At 46.6% G+C, this 16,618-nt stretch overlaps 1 protein-coding gene and 1 pseudogene across 2 annotated transcripts in view; one reads left to right on the top strand and one right to left on the bottom strand.

Moving 5' to 3' along the window:
- The window catches only part of Sntb1 (syntrophin beta 1), a 227,324-nt gene that overhangs the window by 133,281 nt on the left and 77,425 nt on the right, over nucleotides 1-16,618 (bottom strand). The gene's annotated exons all lie outside the window — the stretch shown is intronic.
- On the top strand, nucleotides 7,391-8,384 carry LOC111812889 (annotated as a pseudogene).

The following is a 16,618-nucleotide window of genomic DNA, read 5'->3' as shown; positions in this document are numbered from 1 at the left end:
ATCTAGGGAAGGCCCCCAGGGGCGAGGCTAGGTGGCCAGTGTGATAAAGTGGCCCTGGGATGTGGGCGGAGCCGAGACGAGCCCGGAAGACTGGCCGCCAGGTCCTTCCCTTTCATCATGAAGTAATGCTGCCTTTCACAATTCGGGCTTCTAAGTGTGTGTGTGTGTGTGTGTGTGTGTGTGTGTGTGTGTGTAAGCCAATGTTTTTCCTGCACTGGGAGAAAACATTCAATTAAGAGGCGGTTGCCTGTAACATAAGAGAACTTGATTTTGTAAGCCTAAACTATTAAACTATGGCATTTCAATAGACGCCTTTTAAGACACCATAATGTGTATTCATAACAGAGGGTTTAACCTGGCAGCACCGCACAGCTACGGCTGCATAATTACTCCTCCCTGCGCTTCCCGAGAGTAATTTCAGGCCAAGAGCTGTTGAAACCAATCAGAAGCGGCCAGGCCCAGCTCAGGGCGCCGAGCATCTGAACTAATTAATAAACCATGCCCTTCCTGGGCACCAGGAATTAAAAACTGTGGCTGAGCAATTAAAATTCCAATCTTCAGTTAAGTAAAGAAGAGGGAGGGAGCTGCGAGAAGTGGTCGTCAGACCACTGAGCCCCCAAGTGGTCATCAGACCACTGAGCCCCCAAGCCGGCTGAACAAAGCCTGGCTTCTTCACGAGGACGAGGGGGGGTGGGGGGCCTTCCAGCACACCCGGTGAAGCCCAGTTTGCCAAGGGCCCAAGTCGCCGCAAGTAGGTCTTTGCTGGGGCAGCCAGATGACATTTGAAAGGAACAGCAGGCACAGGCCTGTAGTGCGAAAAGGCCAAAAGGCCGCAGGCAAATCCCCTCAACTCTCCTACCAGGCCAGGCCCGTTTCCAAGGATCAAAAAGCCTTCTGATACGTTGGAGTTCTCTTCTTAAAAACAACAACAGAAAGAGAACTTGGATTACTGGAAGGGAAAGACGCATTTCATTACTCTAGGGGATGTGAACGCAAAATGTGAACTTGCTAATTTCCAGGGGAAGGAGGCCAGCTGCAGGCGAGAGACACCGGGGCACGAAGACCTTGGGTGAGACCCCAAGTTGAGGACAGGTGGGGGAGGAGCACTTGGTCTGTGACTTTCCTTAGTGGCGTTTTCCTGGGTCACCACAGAGAGGAAGGATACAGAGGGAGGTCATTCATGCTTCCAAAAAGACCAAGAAGCAATGGAAGCAGCAACAGAACTTTCTCAGAAACTATAGCCAGTCTCTCAGGAGGCTGACGGCATGGTGGAAAGAGAATTGGCCCTGGGAATCAGGGGCCTGGACTCCAGCTCCAGACCTGCTGCTAACCAGCTCTCTAGCCCTGGGCGAGCCACTTCCACTCCGCGCATCTCATTTTCCTCACCTGTCAAGGGAGGGAAATAAGGTCTCTAGTCTTCAAGCGGCGCAAGGCTCCTTGGGAGCTGCGTCTTCTAGCAACCTTAACAAAAGAGTCTGCTTCACCGCATCTGGCTGTGTGAGTCACCCCTGGCAAACAGCCCTGCTGAAATGAGTGCCCATCCCTAGATAGGCCTGGAGCAGGTACTGCGTGGATCCTACAGCCTACAGGCACCGATGAAAGGGAGAAGAACCCCTCGAGCAGATTCCACACCATTGCTTTGGTTTGGCAGCATTGTTTACAAGAACCATTGTTTTACTCACTTTCCAATGTTTATTTTACTTCCATACTTCCCAGAGTATTCACAGTAGGATTTTAGCAGGCAATGCAGGAACAAAGTCCTTGCACGGTCCTGATGATGTTCAGGGCACAGGGGCTGAGTTTTAACCTGGAGTCACTGACCTCCAAGTAAAAACCATCTCGAATCTCCCTAGTTTTGATAATCCAGCCCCTGGATCCTGAGCAAAGGAAGGTCAGAGCTTCCAGGGAAGAAGACACAGGCTCTGTCACTGGGGACATTCCAGCCATTCCAGTCTGTCTCAGTTACTTTTCTCTCATTGCTGGGACAAAATAACCTGACACTCAGAATTAAAGAATGAAAGGTTTATTGAGCCCACAGCTTGTGGAGGTTTCAGTCCATACTCGGCTGGCTCCAAGGCAGAGTGGCGCATGGCAGAGAGCAGCAGCTTATGGTGGTAGAAACAGTGAAGAGCAGAGGGAGGAGCAGGGCTGCCACTGCTAGCAAGCCTCTCTCCCCTCCTTACATTTGCAAGCAGATTATCTGCCCCAGGGTGGGGGTAGCGCTCACAGCCACAATCCTAGCATTGGATCATGAATTAACCACAAACTCTATAAGCTACCCCATGACTGCATGAGGCTTTGGGAGGACCCCTAGACACAAACCGTAACACAGTCTCCAAAAGCTCACTGGCAGGGGGACAGACAGAAAGACAAACAGAGGACACTGCTCTGAAAATGACCCACGTGGAGACTTGAGTCTGGGTCTGTCCCTATTCCTACAGAGCTACGCACCACCTGACCCCTGGCTATTTCCTGCCCACTGACTCAGTCCCCACAGGTCACGTGGCACAAGGCACAGTGAGTGCCGCCCAAGCATCTCCAGGGGCCACCGTCTTCCTGCCCCTGTTCTCTGTCCAAGCAGCTTCCTCGGCATGGGATCTTTATGGAAAACTGCATCTTTTTGTCCTTGGTTTAGCTAAGACCTCACTTCTCCTTTCAACCCCAGGGGTGCTTCATGGTAGCCTCCACTGGTACGGACAGCACTGGGCCAGGCGCATCACCACAGTGGTGACACATCCTGGGCCACACTCTGCACTGACCAGCGAGAAGTGACTCAGAGCTTGCAAATTTGTGCACTTTTTGTGTCCATGTAAGTTGCTCCAGTGGAACCTAGGTCCTTGGAGTTAGGTGATAGGTCCTTGGAGTCAGGTGATAGGTCCTTGGAGTCAGGGGATAGGTCCTTGGAGTCAGGTGACTGCATTGAGGTTGATGGGAAAACTCTAGACCCCAGAGCACCCCGTGCAATTGTACAAACTGGGAAAACTTCAGCAATTCCATGCGTCCATTTCTCCAGGTGTAAACAGGATAAGGGACAATGTGCCTACTGCCACCCACAACACAAGAAGTAGCACAAGTGCCTGGCAATAAAATACAGAATTATTGAGCAAAGAAATGACAAGTGGGCTCTCTAAGATTCAATTTCTAGTGTGTTTATTCTTCAGGAGAAAGTGTTGTAAAAACTGATTTTCATTCCAGATGAAGTGGCAGAGGCCACAGATCAGCAATCCCTGCCCTGAGGTACAAGATCCAGCAGCTAATGGGAGGGTCAGGAACCCCCCATGGGAATTTTTTAGGACCTTACAGGCTCGGGTCTCAAGGACAATTTCATTCTCCCATTGTGGCACAAAATGGGTTATAGAAAATGTAGAAAACGTGCAGACACAACCATTGGGCTGCATTCCAAGCAATGCTTCACTCAGGAGAACAGGCAGCAGACCAGATCTGACCCGCGGGCTGTAGGCTACCAACTCTGGCTTTAGAGAAAAACAGTAACCAGCATATATTGATCACTTCCTGCCTATCGGCCCCCAGTGTGTGATGCACAGCAGCTTGGGAGACAACTCTGTGTGGGAGCAGCCCACAGCTCTCTCACAGTGTGGTACGGAGAGGGGCAGGGCCAGCCCACAGGTCCACTGCAGCAGGACGTGGACAGAGCCATCCAGCTCCAGCCCCCACGACAGCCCCGTGTGTGTGCTCTCACTGTGAGCCGCCTCTGTACACATCTGTCCAGCCTTGGGCTTACAGTCAGACTTTGAGAAAGACGGCTCTCATCTGCTGTGTTTTACTGAAAGCGTCTTATAAACAGACATAAGTGTTTGGCTTTACATAAAGGGAAAGGCAAACAATGGGTAAAGGGGGGCTGGGACAACTAACTGCCTCAATTCGCCTCCGAGTCCATAGCCCCGGAGCAGAGAGCTGGCCATGCAGGCAGCCACCAGAGATCATGAAGGAGGGCTGCAGCCTGCACTGTTCAGGATCCTAGACAGAGGTGGCAAGGGGCAGCTAGGGCCCTGGATGATGAAACTAAGATTTTTTTAAAGATTTCATACTGGCCAAAATTAAAAAGATGAATATAGCTAAGTGTGGTAGTGCATGCCTGTGACTTCAGCACTTGGGAGGGTGAGGCAGAAGGACTGCTGTGAGTTTGAGGCCAGCCTGGGCTACATAGTGAGAGTGTCTCTCAATAAACAACAAATAAACACACACAAAGATAAATACACTAAAAACAAGACAAAAGGTTATTATTGAGTATTGAAGATAAAAGTTACTGTTAGCTATGGGATAATGAAAATGGTATGTGAAGTTTCCAGGGATTTCCTGGCCGTGGCCGCCCATGAAGGAGCAGGGCCTTGGACTCTGCTGAGGAAGGGCACTGACAGCTCTCTCCTCTTCCTCCTGCTCCTCCTTCTCTGCCTCCTCCTCTTTGTTTCCTCTTCGCCCATCAGCCCATACCCTGAACACGAACAGCTCACAAACTATGCAATTGAAGGTCAATAAACAGTTTGTTCAAAGCTCAAAAATAAAGAAGACACACACTGAGGAAGGGCCGTAAATCCATGTGGAGAGGAGCGTGGAGTCCAATGCTGGGGCCAAATTCCTGCTCCTTCTGGGTTCAGCTCTGTGACCCCATGTTTGCCGCTTGTCCTTCCACAGGTTGGCTCTGTCCCCACCCACAAGGTTGTCGGGAGAAGGAAGGCAACTAAGAGAGCTCCTCAGAGGAGCTTGGCATAACACACACTAAGCAGCAGTTTCTGTCATTAGGTCTGATTTATGTAGAGAAGAATTTAAACCCAAATAACTAAGATTTGGACCAAACTCTTTATGTGTGTCTCTGCAGAAGAGAATTCTGATCAACAGACAGGAATGAGAGGAGTAAAGCAGCTAGGTGCTGGCCTGCCTAACAGGGCTCCCCCTGGAGGAGGCATCAGTCCTCTCTCAAATCCCCTGAGCTCCTTAGGCCGGATCCGCCCTGGAATGCGGTTACCTCAAAGACCCCAGTCCAGTGAGGTCAGTGCAGTGCTGCATCAACATGCAAAACCGAGCTACAAGTTCTTCATTGTCTTATGCTTACTAGCTACGGATTAGTTGTGTGTCAACCAGTCAGTCTGTTAAGCTATCTGAATTTTAGAACCCTACCAAATAAGGAAACAATGTCTTTCTTAGAGTGGTGATATACATTAGGAGCATAATTTATGAGCCCCAGAATCCAAAGATCTAGGTTGGAAACCAACTAACAAGCCAGATTTCTTGGAACAAGGTGTCTCCCTGTATCTCAGTATCCTCACTCGGTGATAACAGTGCTGGCACCATGTCATCATTGTAAAGATGAAGTAACATTTAAAAATATAAAGTCCTGGAAATAATGTCTAGAACACACATGACACTCAAAATTAGGTACTAATACGATGATGTTGGTGTTACAGCTATGAGCTTTCAGAAAAAAATGCACTGCAAGGGTACCAAGCACTTCCCTTTTAGTTGTTTGGTGGCTGGACACATGAGTTCCTACTTCTGAGAGCTTTATCATTTTGCCAGGGAGAAAAGGCTCACATGCCTAAAATCTGAGAAGCACTACAGGATGAGATTCACTGCAGAAAAAATAGCCTCCAGTTAATTTCTTGGGTCTTAGCTAGGAACCAGGAGGACAAGGACTGGTGACATCCACAGACTTCACCCTCAGCAGTTTCCCAGCGGCTTCTCCACCACGGCAGATAATCACGATTTCTCTTCTTTGGGAAAATGTGGAACTGTTCTGGAAGCTCCACCCCAATGCCTGCAGAAATGCAGCAGAGAACAGGCAGAGAGGCTGTCCGACGCTTTAATCTTTTCTAGGCTGGTCTCATGTCAATGAGACTTAGGTCGAGGGGTGGAAAGCGCCCCTCTCATTCCCCATTCCAGGGAACTCTGATAGATCAAACTCCACTATTCCAGGTGCAGGTTCATAGCGATACCTTACAAATCAAACTCTGTACTCAGCAAGTAAGCAGTTACTTTTCAGGTGTAGGAATCAAAGTCATAAAACTTTTCTAGAAGAAATTCCATCAAGCAAACAAAATGTCACAGCCAAGGGGAAACCGAGCAAAGGCTAAGAGATTTGTTTTCACCCCAGCTTGGATTTGCTGTCCATCCCAAGGAATCACAGAGGTAATCGTCATGTGGGTGAGGAGGGTGAGATGGACATCAAGCCCACCTAACTGTACAAGAGCTGTGTAGCACTTCTACACCCAGAACTTCATTTCCTGCTTTGGCCACTTCTATCAGAAATATACCTAAGTTAGAAGGCCTTTTAGAATATGACTATGTGCTTGAAACTGTCCATGGACCAAGAAGTGAAAATCTAAAACTTTCTCCCAGTAAATTCCATTTCCTCTCACAAACATGTGTGTACACGTTGACCTCGACCCTCTGGACATCGGCCCCAGACTTCCCCTAAAGCTTAGACTCAACTTGGTCTTGCCTAATACTCCTAGCAGAGAATTTCCAAGAATTAGACCAGGATGATACAGGAGAGATCCAAGAAACCCTCTTGGATCTGATGGAAAGAGCCAGAAGAATAGTTCTCACAAGACTTAACTTGAAACTTCCAGAAACTGTCCTTGACTATGAGCATGTAAGAGAGGCTGGCTTTGTTGTGAAGGGGCTAAGAGAGGGGTAAGGGTGATGGGAAGCATCAAACTAACTCACATGGAAAGAGGTAACAAGAGGCAGGCAAACTGAGATTCAGCAAATTGAAACAGCTTACCTCCAGCAAGTACTAGATCTGGAACTTAATACCACACCTTCTAAATCAAAGGTGAAAATCCCTTCTGCCATGACCACAGTTGGACTAATACAGCTAGTTCAAATAGCATGGAGACATTGGCCCCATAATTGTGGCTCATCGGTAACAAGTTACTGTAGACACTGGACAAATCTATGGATAATGAAGAGGATTAGATTAATAAATGTGTCCTGGAATGAGTTTGTTAGTCTTTGAATTATCAAATTGTTCCATTTCTCTCCTAAGAAAAATACCTGAAAGTTAATAGGAAAGATTAAAATACTGTCAAACCTTTGTCACATTAATATAACAAAAATAGGAAGAGAAAATCAGTGTCCTAATGAAAGGAAAAATGACATCATATATAGCAGATATTATTTTTAAATCTCTAAAAAAAAGACTACTTCTGTTAGCTTTATAATAAATTTTAAAACTCTAATGGAATACATAAATTCTTAGAAAAAATAAATTGACCTCAGTAGAAATAGAGAGCATATCTAATCTCATAACTCTTAAGAGATTAAAATATTGGTTAAAGTTCTTCTCACAAAGAAAACAGCACAGAAAATGCCAGGAAGAGCCTCTTTTGAGTTCTTTAAAAGAAGGCAGAAAAAAGGACACTTCTTTAAAATGTCAGTGATATCAGAATTCCTCAAGCAGGCCTACTTTATTGACAATCAAGAACAGGAATATGTTCAAACTGTGAAAACATCCAAAGACAGTCCTGGTCAGCTGTGTGCCCCTACCCCGGCTTTAATCCCTCCTCTGACGTTGAGGCTTTGCACAAAGCCATAGCAGTAAAGGGTGTGGATGAAGCAACCATCACTGAATGCCCAGCATCAGCAGATCACAGAGCCTTCCTCCAGGAAAAAGGGAAGCTGCCGGACGAAGCTCTGAAGAAAGCCCTCACAGGTCATACAGAAGAAGTGGTTTTAGCTCTGCTGAAAACACCTGCCCAGTTTGATGCAGATGAGCTCTGTGGAGCCCCGTGAAGCCATAAAGGGTCTCGGAACACACCCTCATTAAAATTTTGGCATCAAGAAAGAATAGAGAAATCAGAGAAATTAATAGTCTACAGAGATGAACTGAAAAGAGATTTGGCCAAAGACATCACCACAGACACATCTGGAGATTTCGAGAAGGCTCTGCTTTCTCTAAGGGTAACCAATATGAGGACCTTGGTGTGACTGAAGATGCCAGGGTCCTGTATGAAACCAGAGAAAGGAGCAAGGGGACAGATGTGAATGTGTTCAATGACATTTTGAGCATCCACTGCTACCCCATCTTCACAGTGTTCTAGAGATACACCAAGTACAGTGAGCACGACATGAGCAAGGCTCTGACCTAGAGCTGAAAAGTGACACTGAGAGGTGCCTCACAGCCACTGTGGGATGTTCCACAAGCACACCTGCCTTCTGTGCTGAGAAGCTTCATGAGGCAGTGAAGGGCGCTGGAACTCGTCATAAGGCCTGCTCAGGATCGTGGTCTCTCGCTCGGAAATCGACATGAATGACAGCAAAATGCACTATCAGAAGACGTTTGGGAGCTCTCTGTGCCAAGCCATTCCGGACAAAACCAAGGCAGATTATGAAAAATTCTGGTGGCTCTTTGTGGAAGAAATTAAACATTCCTTTGAAGCTCTTAAGTATTCTTAACAGAATACTTCTGAACCACAGTTTTTCATTCTGAAACACTGGCTCAACTAGGAAGCTTGGTTGAGCAGATTTGCAGGGCAATTATCTGCTTTTTGAAAAACAATATAGGCCTAGAATTTTTTTTTTTTTTTTTTTTTTTTTTGGTATTTTTAGGGAAGGGTCTACAGGGTGTTCAGGGTCTCACTACTAGATTGGACTCGTAGTGATCCACCTGTTCACAGCCTCCAAAGAGCTGGGCTTTATAAATATGCTTTTTCATATCACAACTCTGTATAATGGAACTGTTTGTTTTTAAAGTATGTTTTCAGAAATCATAAGACCCTATATACAAGTTGTTTTATTGCTTGAGAAAGATATTTAAGCAGCTGAAAATAAAAACGATGTGCTAAAAAAGAAAGAAAACAGCAGAACCCAATTTATTAGCGAACTTTACCAATTTTTCAAAGAGACTTTCCAATTCATTTATTAAGGTAACATAATTTTAATAATAAAGCCAGACAAAGAAAAATTGAAAACAAGAAACAAAATTACCAACCCATCTAATTGATAAATCAAATACAGCAAACAAAACATCAGCAAACCAAGTCCAAATATCTACATCAGTGCCTGTATCTATGTCTGTGTCTGGTGGCACCAGAACAACTTGACCAACACGCGAATGCTGCAAGATGCGTTAAATAGTAGAAAATATATAATCACTCCTCAGTATATTAACAGATAAAAGAAAAAGCATGATTAGTTAAACAAATGAAGGAAATTCATTTTGTATTTTATACACTCTAGTAGACAGTTACAGTAAAACAAAATGAAAGTAAGCCAGAAATAGAAGATAACTTCCTGAAATTGATACAGTATCTCTCCAGAGAAGAACTCCACTAACAGCAAAGACTGAAAAGGAAAATCCTGCAGTATCTCCTTGAAATCCAGGACTGAAGGGAGAGCAGCCTCTGTGCAGCTCTGCAGTACTCTGCTTTAGTCCTGGGCCAGGCGGAGACAAGGAGCAACCCCAGGCATGAGACTGAGCAAGCGAGTGCATGAATAACAGATGAGCAACAGCAACAGCGTAGGAGGGAGGAGGAGGGAGGAGAGATAAAGCATCTTCAGCCTGTCAGACCTGCACTGTCATCAGCTTCAGGGTCCTAATTTTCTGTGTGGTCACTAGGAAGCCAGTGAAATCTCTAATGTTATTAACTATCTTTATCTATAAAGGTTTTTGCTGTTGTTGTTGTTGTTGTTGTTTCTAAAGTCAATTAAGTTGATATATTTAGGGGAGGAGAGGAAACAATTTTAGCTTTCCTGGGCCGGGGAGATAGCTCAGTAGAATAAGCACTTGCCTGCTGAGTGCAGGGTCCTGAGTTCAATCTCTGGTACTGCAAAAAAAAAAAAAAAAAAAAAAGCATTTTTGCCTTCCAGATGTAAGGCTTGAGTTGTGGCTAGAACAAGCAAGATGACAGAGGTCAATGGAAGTAGGAAGTAGGGCTATGAATCTGAGCTTTTGAGCAGTGGCCAGTGTTTCAGTTTCACTGGAAGGTGGTGCAATATGACATAATAGTTAACATGTAATTAATTAAGTAGTAACTAGGTGTTTGGATATTTACATAGATTACATCTTTTAATTCTCACAGTAACCTGTGAGAAAGGGTTCTTATTCTTCTTAATTTACACAGGAGGCACAGAAAGCCTGCTTAGCTGGACTCTGCAGCCCAGGTCATGACCCCCAAGGGCCTTCCTCCTCCCTCTTGTGGTGCTGGTCTGCCTCCTAGAATCTGATCTGATTTAGAATTTTCTCTCCCCAAAAGTGATGAGGTCTTGGGCAAGCCACAAAAGCTCTCCAAGCCTGAGGCTTCTTGTATTGAAACAGAAAAAAAATAATGCTAATGACACAGAACTGTGTTTATTAAGGCAGAAACTTACATGCTGAGAGTCTGGAATGTTGAAGAAGAGAAATGTCAGAGATGGCCGTTCCCTTTGCTTTTCCCTCTCAAAGGCAAACCTCTCTGGAGCAGACACAGAGATCAAGGACAGGGGCGGCTGCCAGGCGTGGGGCAGCCCAGGGCCACGCGGGCCTTGTGACCAGGGTACTGTTCGCTTGCATCCCACGCTACCCACCGCCACAGGATCTTCCTCTTCTCCAGAGTCAGCCCAGAGCCATCTCCAAGGGCGAAAGACCATGCTCCAAGCCGGAAAGGAAAGCAGCTGTTGAACAAGCAGAACAGACGGCCCAGCCCTTCCTCCTTTCCTACTACACTATCTATGTTCTCCGATCTAATCTTGGGGAAGGGAAGACAGGAGGGGAGGTGCTGGGTGCAGTGGGAAATCTCAAGTTACACAACAGGAAGTCTATGGGGTGTTCCGGGTGTTCGTGACCCAGTGGAGCTTGGTGAAAAGACAGCTGACTCTGAATCAGATCAGCCTGGCTTCTGCTTCGGCTTCTCCACAAATGGCCACATGGAACCTCACCTGGCCTCCCAAGCTTCAGTAACAGCCACTGCGAGACCCAGAAGTGACATAGCTGCTATCCGTATTAAGTGAAAAACAGCACACATTCAGAAAGGCAGCTCTGCCTGGGGACCAGTATGCATTTTGGAATAATGACCAGAGTATTTTAGGGCATGTCTGCTTGCATCTCCGGAGAGAAGTCCAAGGTACACATCCTGGCTTGTGCAAAGAGCAAGAATTGTCTCTAGTAAGACAATGGACCCCAGGAATTCACTGGTAGAGAACGAAACCAGCGCTTAACGAGCCCAGAGCAAGTACCCTGGACAAAATCCCAGATCAACGCTGTGGTTTATGTTGTTGCTTACTGACAGGAGCTAACATGGTGACAGGGAACTGATCCCAGGTACGAAGCTCTAGGGTGCCAAAAGGCGACCTGCAGCCTGTGGAAACTCCTGCCCAGCTTGTTGCAGATGAGCTCTGTGGAGCCCCGTGAAGCCATAAAGGGTCTCGGAACTGATGAACACACCCTCGTTGAAATTTTGGCATTAAGAAAGAATAGAGAAATTAATAGAGTCTACAGAGATGAACTGAAAAGAGATTTGGCCAAAGACTTCACCACAGACACATCTGGAGATTTCCACGCGTATAACACCTTTCAATGTTATACTATTGTTAGAAGTCTTATGTACTCTAAAAGTCACTGCCCTGAGAAGCATGTCCAATACTCCCAATGTCTCATGGCTCCTAAGACTAAAACTTAACTGTTGTAAAATGGGAAATATGGCTGTGAAGTGTGGACAACACTGTCACCGTCACCTCGGGGCGGCTGGCCTGGCACCCAGCAAACCCACTGTGTCAACAGCAGCTGTGGGTGCAGGGGGCACGGTGCCTGCAGAGTTCCTAGTATTTCTGCCTGGACAAGTACAGGTCCTTACCCTTCTATCAGGGGCCTCTTCACTCCTTTTTTCTACTTTGTTCAATAAATGATAGTTATCTAAGTACACTAGCTCGCTGGGCAGGCCTCGGGCCGTGTGGGATTTCGAAACAGATCTTGCCCAAGGGGGCTCTGATATATAATCGAATATTTATACTGCAACATGGTATCTGTAATAACAGAGGCAGACACCAAAGAACAAACTTTATCATCAAAGCAATAGTTATACTTCAAAAAAAAAAACTTCTCCTCTCCATTTTTTTTTTTTTTTTTTAAATCCTTGGGTAATGCCCACATAGTTTTTAAATGGAATCTCTGCTTTAAGAAATTCCGCCCACATTATACTACATAAAATTCTAATTGCTTCCAAGAAATAGTTCTTTCCAGCTCTGCAGTCATTTCCAAACACTGAGACATACTTCAGTGAATCGTAGTCAGAGCTCATGGAATTGTGGTTTTATGAGTGAATTACACTTGGAATGAAATTTCTACTGGAACTTAGAAACACAGAACATTCGGCAGGCAGCGAAGGCGGTGCACACAACCTGAAAATTTTAAGCCATTCCTGTTGCCAAGGAGAGAGAAGTACAGCTACTAGCTATACTTCCTTAATATAATGATAAATTAAAGGTCTGGCCAGATAGTTCAGCGAACTAAAGAACTTGCTTAGGCAGACACAAGGACTGGGGTTCAATCCCCAGCACGCTGTGCTGGCCCCTTGGACGCACTGAGATGGCAACTGAGACTGGGCCTGGTGTTGTGTGCCTGTAATCCCAGCGCTTGGGAGGTTGAAAACAGGAGGATCATTACAAGTCCGATCTGTGTAGTGAGACCCTGTAGACCCTACACTAAATACATAAAAAAAGAATAAATAAAAATGAACTAATCAGTGGCCACTTGGAAGGTACAGAAGTAATGACGTCACCCGGAAGGCCACTATGATGGCGCTGTGACCGTGTCAGGGCTGTGGGTGCATGTCTTTCTTCTGAGTAGATTACATGTAGGTCTCACTGCAATTTCTTTAGTTCATGATGAAACCGAGTCACCCTGCCCTTGCAGAGGGATTTGAACCCAGGGCCAGGAGCCGGTGTCGATCATCCACCTCTACATGGGCCGTGGCTCTGTGACACCAGCCCCTGCCCTGGTCCCAGAAATGAAATACTGTTGTTCTCAGAAACATCTGGGGCGGAAAACTGTGGACTCTGGAGTCCAAATACCCTGCCTTGTTTTTTTTTTTTTTTTTGTTTTGTTTTTTTTAGCTGCAGGAGGAGAGAAACACATTTAATCCTTGTAAATATTAAACATCTATGTACCCAAAGAGTGGATTTTATTAGTGAAATAAATAAAATGCTCAGGTTTTAAGTGTGTTTTTTAGACTGATGGAATGCAATGAAAACAGAACATCTTTTCTTCATAAACTTTCCTCTTACGAGCACACGCACGTTTGTGGCACACAGCAACTGCCTCCATCGTGGGGAACTGCTTGCTGATCAGAACATCATCTCACCAGACCCAAAGACATTTTTCCCAGGCTTTCTCCAATCACCTCTTACCTCCAGAGAAGCAGGCACTGATACGTTTTTCCTGTCACTTCTGGCCAGTGGTGTAAGCCCACTTGGCCACCAGCCTGGTCCTCTGAGTAGGACCCCCACAACATTTCACAAAGAGTGACGTGGCCATAACTTCATCCCTGCTCAGAAGGAAGCCGACATGGAGACACACGGCGGAGCCTCCTTTCCCTGGCAGAGTTACTCTGCCTTAAAAACATGGTCCTCGAATCTAGATGGGAAACAGGCACCGCTTCCCGGGACTCCCTAAGAACCGCCTGTACTGAGTGAAGCAGGAGTATAAATTGCAACTCCTCACGCCGAACCTTCAGCGCTCTGTGAGCTGAACAGACAGATGAGCTTCAAAAACAGCCAGGGTGGACACTCGGCCACCACCGTGCCCTTCACGGAAAGGCCATGAGACACGAAGCTTATCAAAATATCGGGGGAGGATTTCAGAGAGAGGTGTGGAAGGCACTCTGGAGGCTCTGGCATGCCTGGGGGTGTCGGTTTTCATCCTGCTTCCTGCAGAAACAACGTCTGCTCTTCGATTCAGTTCCAGCCACCTCTGATATCTATTGCATTTGCCGAACAGTGAAAGGATCTGAAATGCCAACTCTCTTGATGTGTCAGCGGTGCTGGATTTCTATCACAAGACGAGCTACTTACTGGTTCAAATTGGAGAAATTTTCTGTATCCAAGAGACATAAATCCATGTCCCAGTGGGATTCTTTCCACACACAACCAGAGAAGGTATAAAATCGAGATCCAAACTTCTCTTTTTCTTCTTTTCTTTTCATTTTCCTGCCTGTGTGTAGCCCTATCTCTTGAACAAGGTGCATTCAAGGTCATTTATTATTGAGTTTAACCCATTCCCTTTGCCAAAACAAATTTAGCCTGAGTGTGCAGCAGTCAAAGCACACGTTTGCTTGGTCTCATTAAGCGTGCACATCCTTCTGGGAGAAGCAGTGAATCTGCTTCATTATCCTAACTCTTAATGAAGGATAAATTGCTTGCATTTGAGTGGGGTTCACATTTTATTTTTATCCAATGCTCGAGTTTGTTGGTTCTCATCCAAAAGGACGGTAGTTGCTCAAAAGAGCTCAGGAAATTAAAGCAAGTGTGTTTTCCTCTCAGGAGTTTGGCATGTCAGGGAGGAAAGTGGTTAAAAAATAGAAAAACACATTCTTGGGCTTCCCAATCTAAGGGTGTCACATTTAAAGGGGGCAGCACGCCTGGAGGGACAATACCACAGGGAGGGCAATCAGACTTCTGTGCAAGATTGCACTGAGGTCGGGTTCTGTCACAGGGCTTTCTGTGCGGACCAGAATCCAGGTGCCAGGGCCACATGACAGGCCGAGAGGGGACTTTCTTCTCTCTTCTTCCTCGCCTTGGCTTACACGGCTAAGCGCTCCATTCACTCCTGACGCTGCAGAGCGGCGGAGGAAGTATTGGAGAAAATAACCAGAATCTGAGCTCATGAATCAGCCAAGTCTACCTCACCAAGGACCTGGGGGTTCTGGAGCAATCAGACAGCGAAGCAGCAGGCGTCGACCCGAGAGGCTCCCTTCACCCAGGGAAGTGCTCCTGCTTCAATCCGGGGTAATTCCACAGTCCCTGCAGGGACCCTCCATCTTTCGCAGGAGTCATATGAAAGGCTCATGTCGCCCTCTCTCCCAGCAGGCCCTGGGCTCCTCTGGGAAAGAAACTTCGGCCTTGCGTCCCTGCTGTTTCAAGGCTAGGCGGGCACCCAGCAAATGTCTGGTGAATACACAAGTGAATAGAAGACTAAGATTTCTGCCTGAAGCACATTTCTGCTGCAGACTGCCTGGAGATGAGGAATATATTCTGTGTAGAATTTAGGATCATCATTATTGTGATTATTGGGAATTTTCACTGGAACTACATACAAAGTGTTTCTGCACATTAGCAAGCTTAAAATGTCATCTCTGTTTGAACTACTTGCACGGCAGAATGTTGTCCTCTTTCCATATTCAACAGAATAAAGCTGGTGCCTTGGCCAACAGTCCAGGAGAAATAGCTTGTTTCCGTGAAGGTTAAGAGCTGGAGTTGGCACAGGCTCTGGCCTAGGACTCTGCCAGTGCCCGCCCCCGCACTTGGGGAGGGTGCAATGGTGAACACTTAGGTCCATGTTGTGGAACAGCTAATGCAGGCGATGCGGCCCACTGGCAGCAGGACCACCCACAGCTCTGCCCTCGGAGGCTTCCTGTGGAGGCCGGAGCCTGACCATCGTTTGGGACGGAGCAGGACATGGGCACTGAGTCTGCATGCCCTTGACTTTCTCTTCTATCTGAAGTTCTTAAAAATCATCATAATTTATTATGGGAAAGATAAAGTTTTTTCTTCTAGTCTTAATAAGTGGTCTGGGAACTGCTATATAACTCACACAAAGGCAAAGGCAAGGAGGGGAAGAGCCCTTGCTTCTCTGAGCAATAATTTCCTTAGAGAGTCTCTATCTGTCTCTGTCTCTGTCTCTGTCTCTGTCTCTGTCTGTCTCTGTCTCTGTCTCTGTCTCTGTTTTTGTCCTGTCGCTTTCTCTCTCCCTCCTTTCCTTTTGGTTCTTTCATTTGTTTTTTCTTTCACCTACCCTTCCTTCCTTCCTTTTTCCCTCCCTCCCTCCCTCCCTTCCTTCCTCCCTCCCTTCCTTCCTTCCTTCCTTCTTTTGTTCTTTCCAAACAGGGTCTCGCTATGTAGTGCACACTGGCCTTGACCTTGAAATGACCCTCCTGCCTCAGCCTCCTGAATGCTGGGATCACAGCGTATACCACTGTGCATGGCTCCTCTTTATGGCTTATGTCACAGCAGCTTTTGTGGATTTTACTGTCCCAGCTGTCCTGAGCAGCTTCCCATCACTAGAATAAGCTGTCAGTGGTGAGGAGCGAATACAGAGAAGAGGCGGGCTTGGAGAGTCCAGTTATGGGCAGCCAGGCCTTGCTCTGGGTGCGTGTGTGTGCAGTACATCATGGGGGACATATATGGTGGGGTAGAGCATGCCCTGGATGACAAGAAGCAAGAGGAAGAGGCCAGAGTCCCACAGTCCCTTCGCAGATATGCCCCAGGGACCTTGTGACCTTCTGCCTGGACCCATCCTTAACATTTCTACCATTTCCCTAAAGTGCCACCCTCGTGGCCCTGGTGGTCAGGTGACATGTGATTCTTTGAGGACACTCATGTGAACCAGAGCACCAGCCAAAGGAGCCAGTCCTCTTCAGGCATCTTCAGGTCCTCTAGAAGTGACCCCAGGTCCCTGCGAGCCTCACTC

Source organism: Octodon degus, unplaced genomic scaffold, assembly GCF_000260255.1.
Source record: "Octodon degus isolate 3935 unplaced genomic scaffold, OctDeg1.0 scaffold00148, whole genome shotgun sequence".
Classification (NCBI taxonomy): Eukaryota; Metazoa; Chordata; class Mammalia; order Rodentia; family Octodontidae; genus Octodon; species Octodon degus.
The sequence above is the reverse complement of the archived record's forward strand: the minus strand, read 5'-3'. Positions and strand labels throughout refer to the sequence as shown.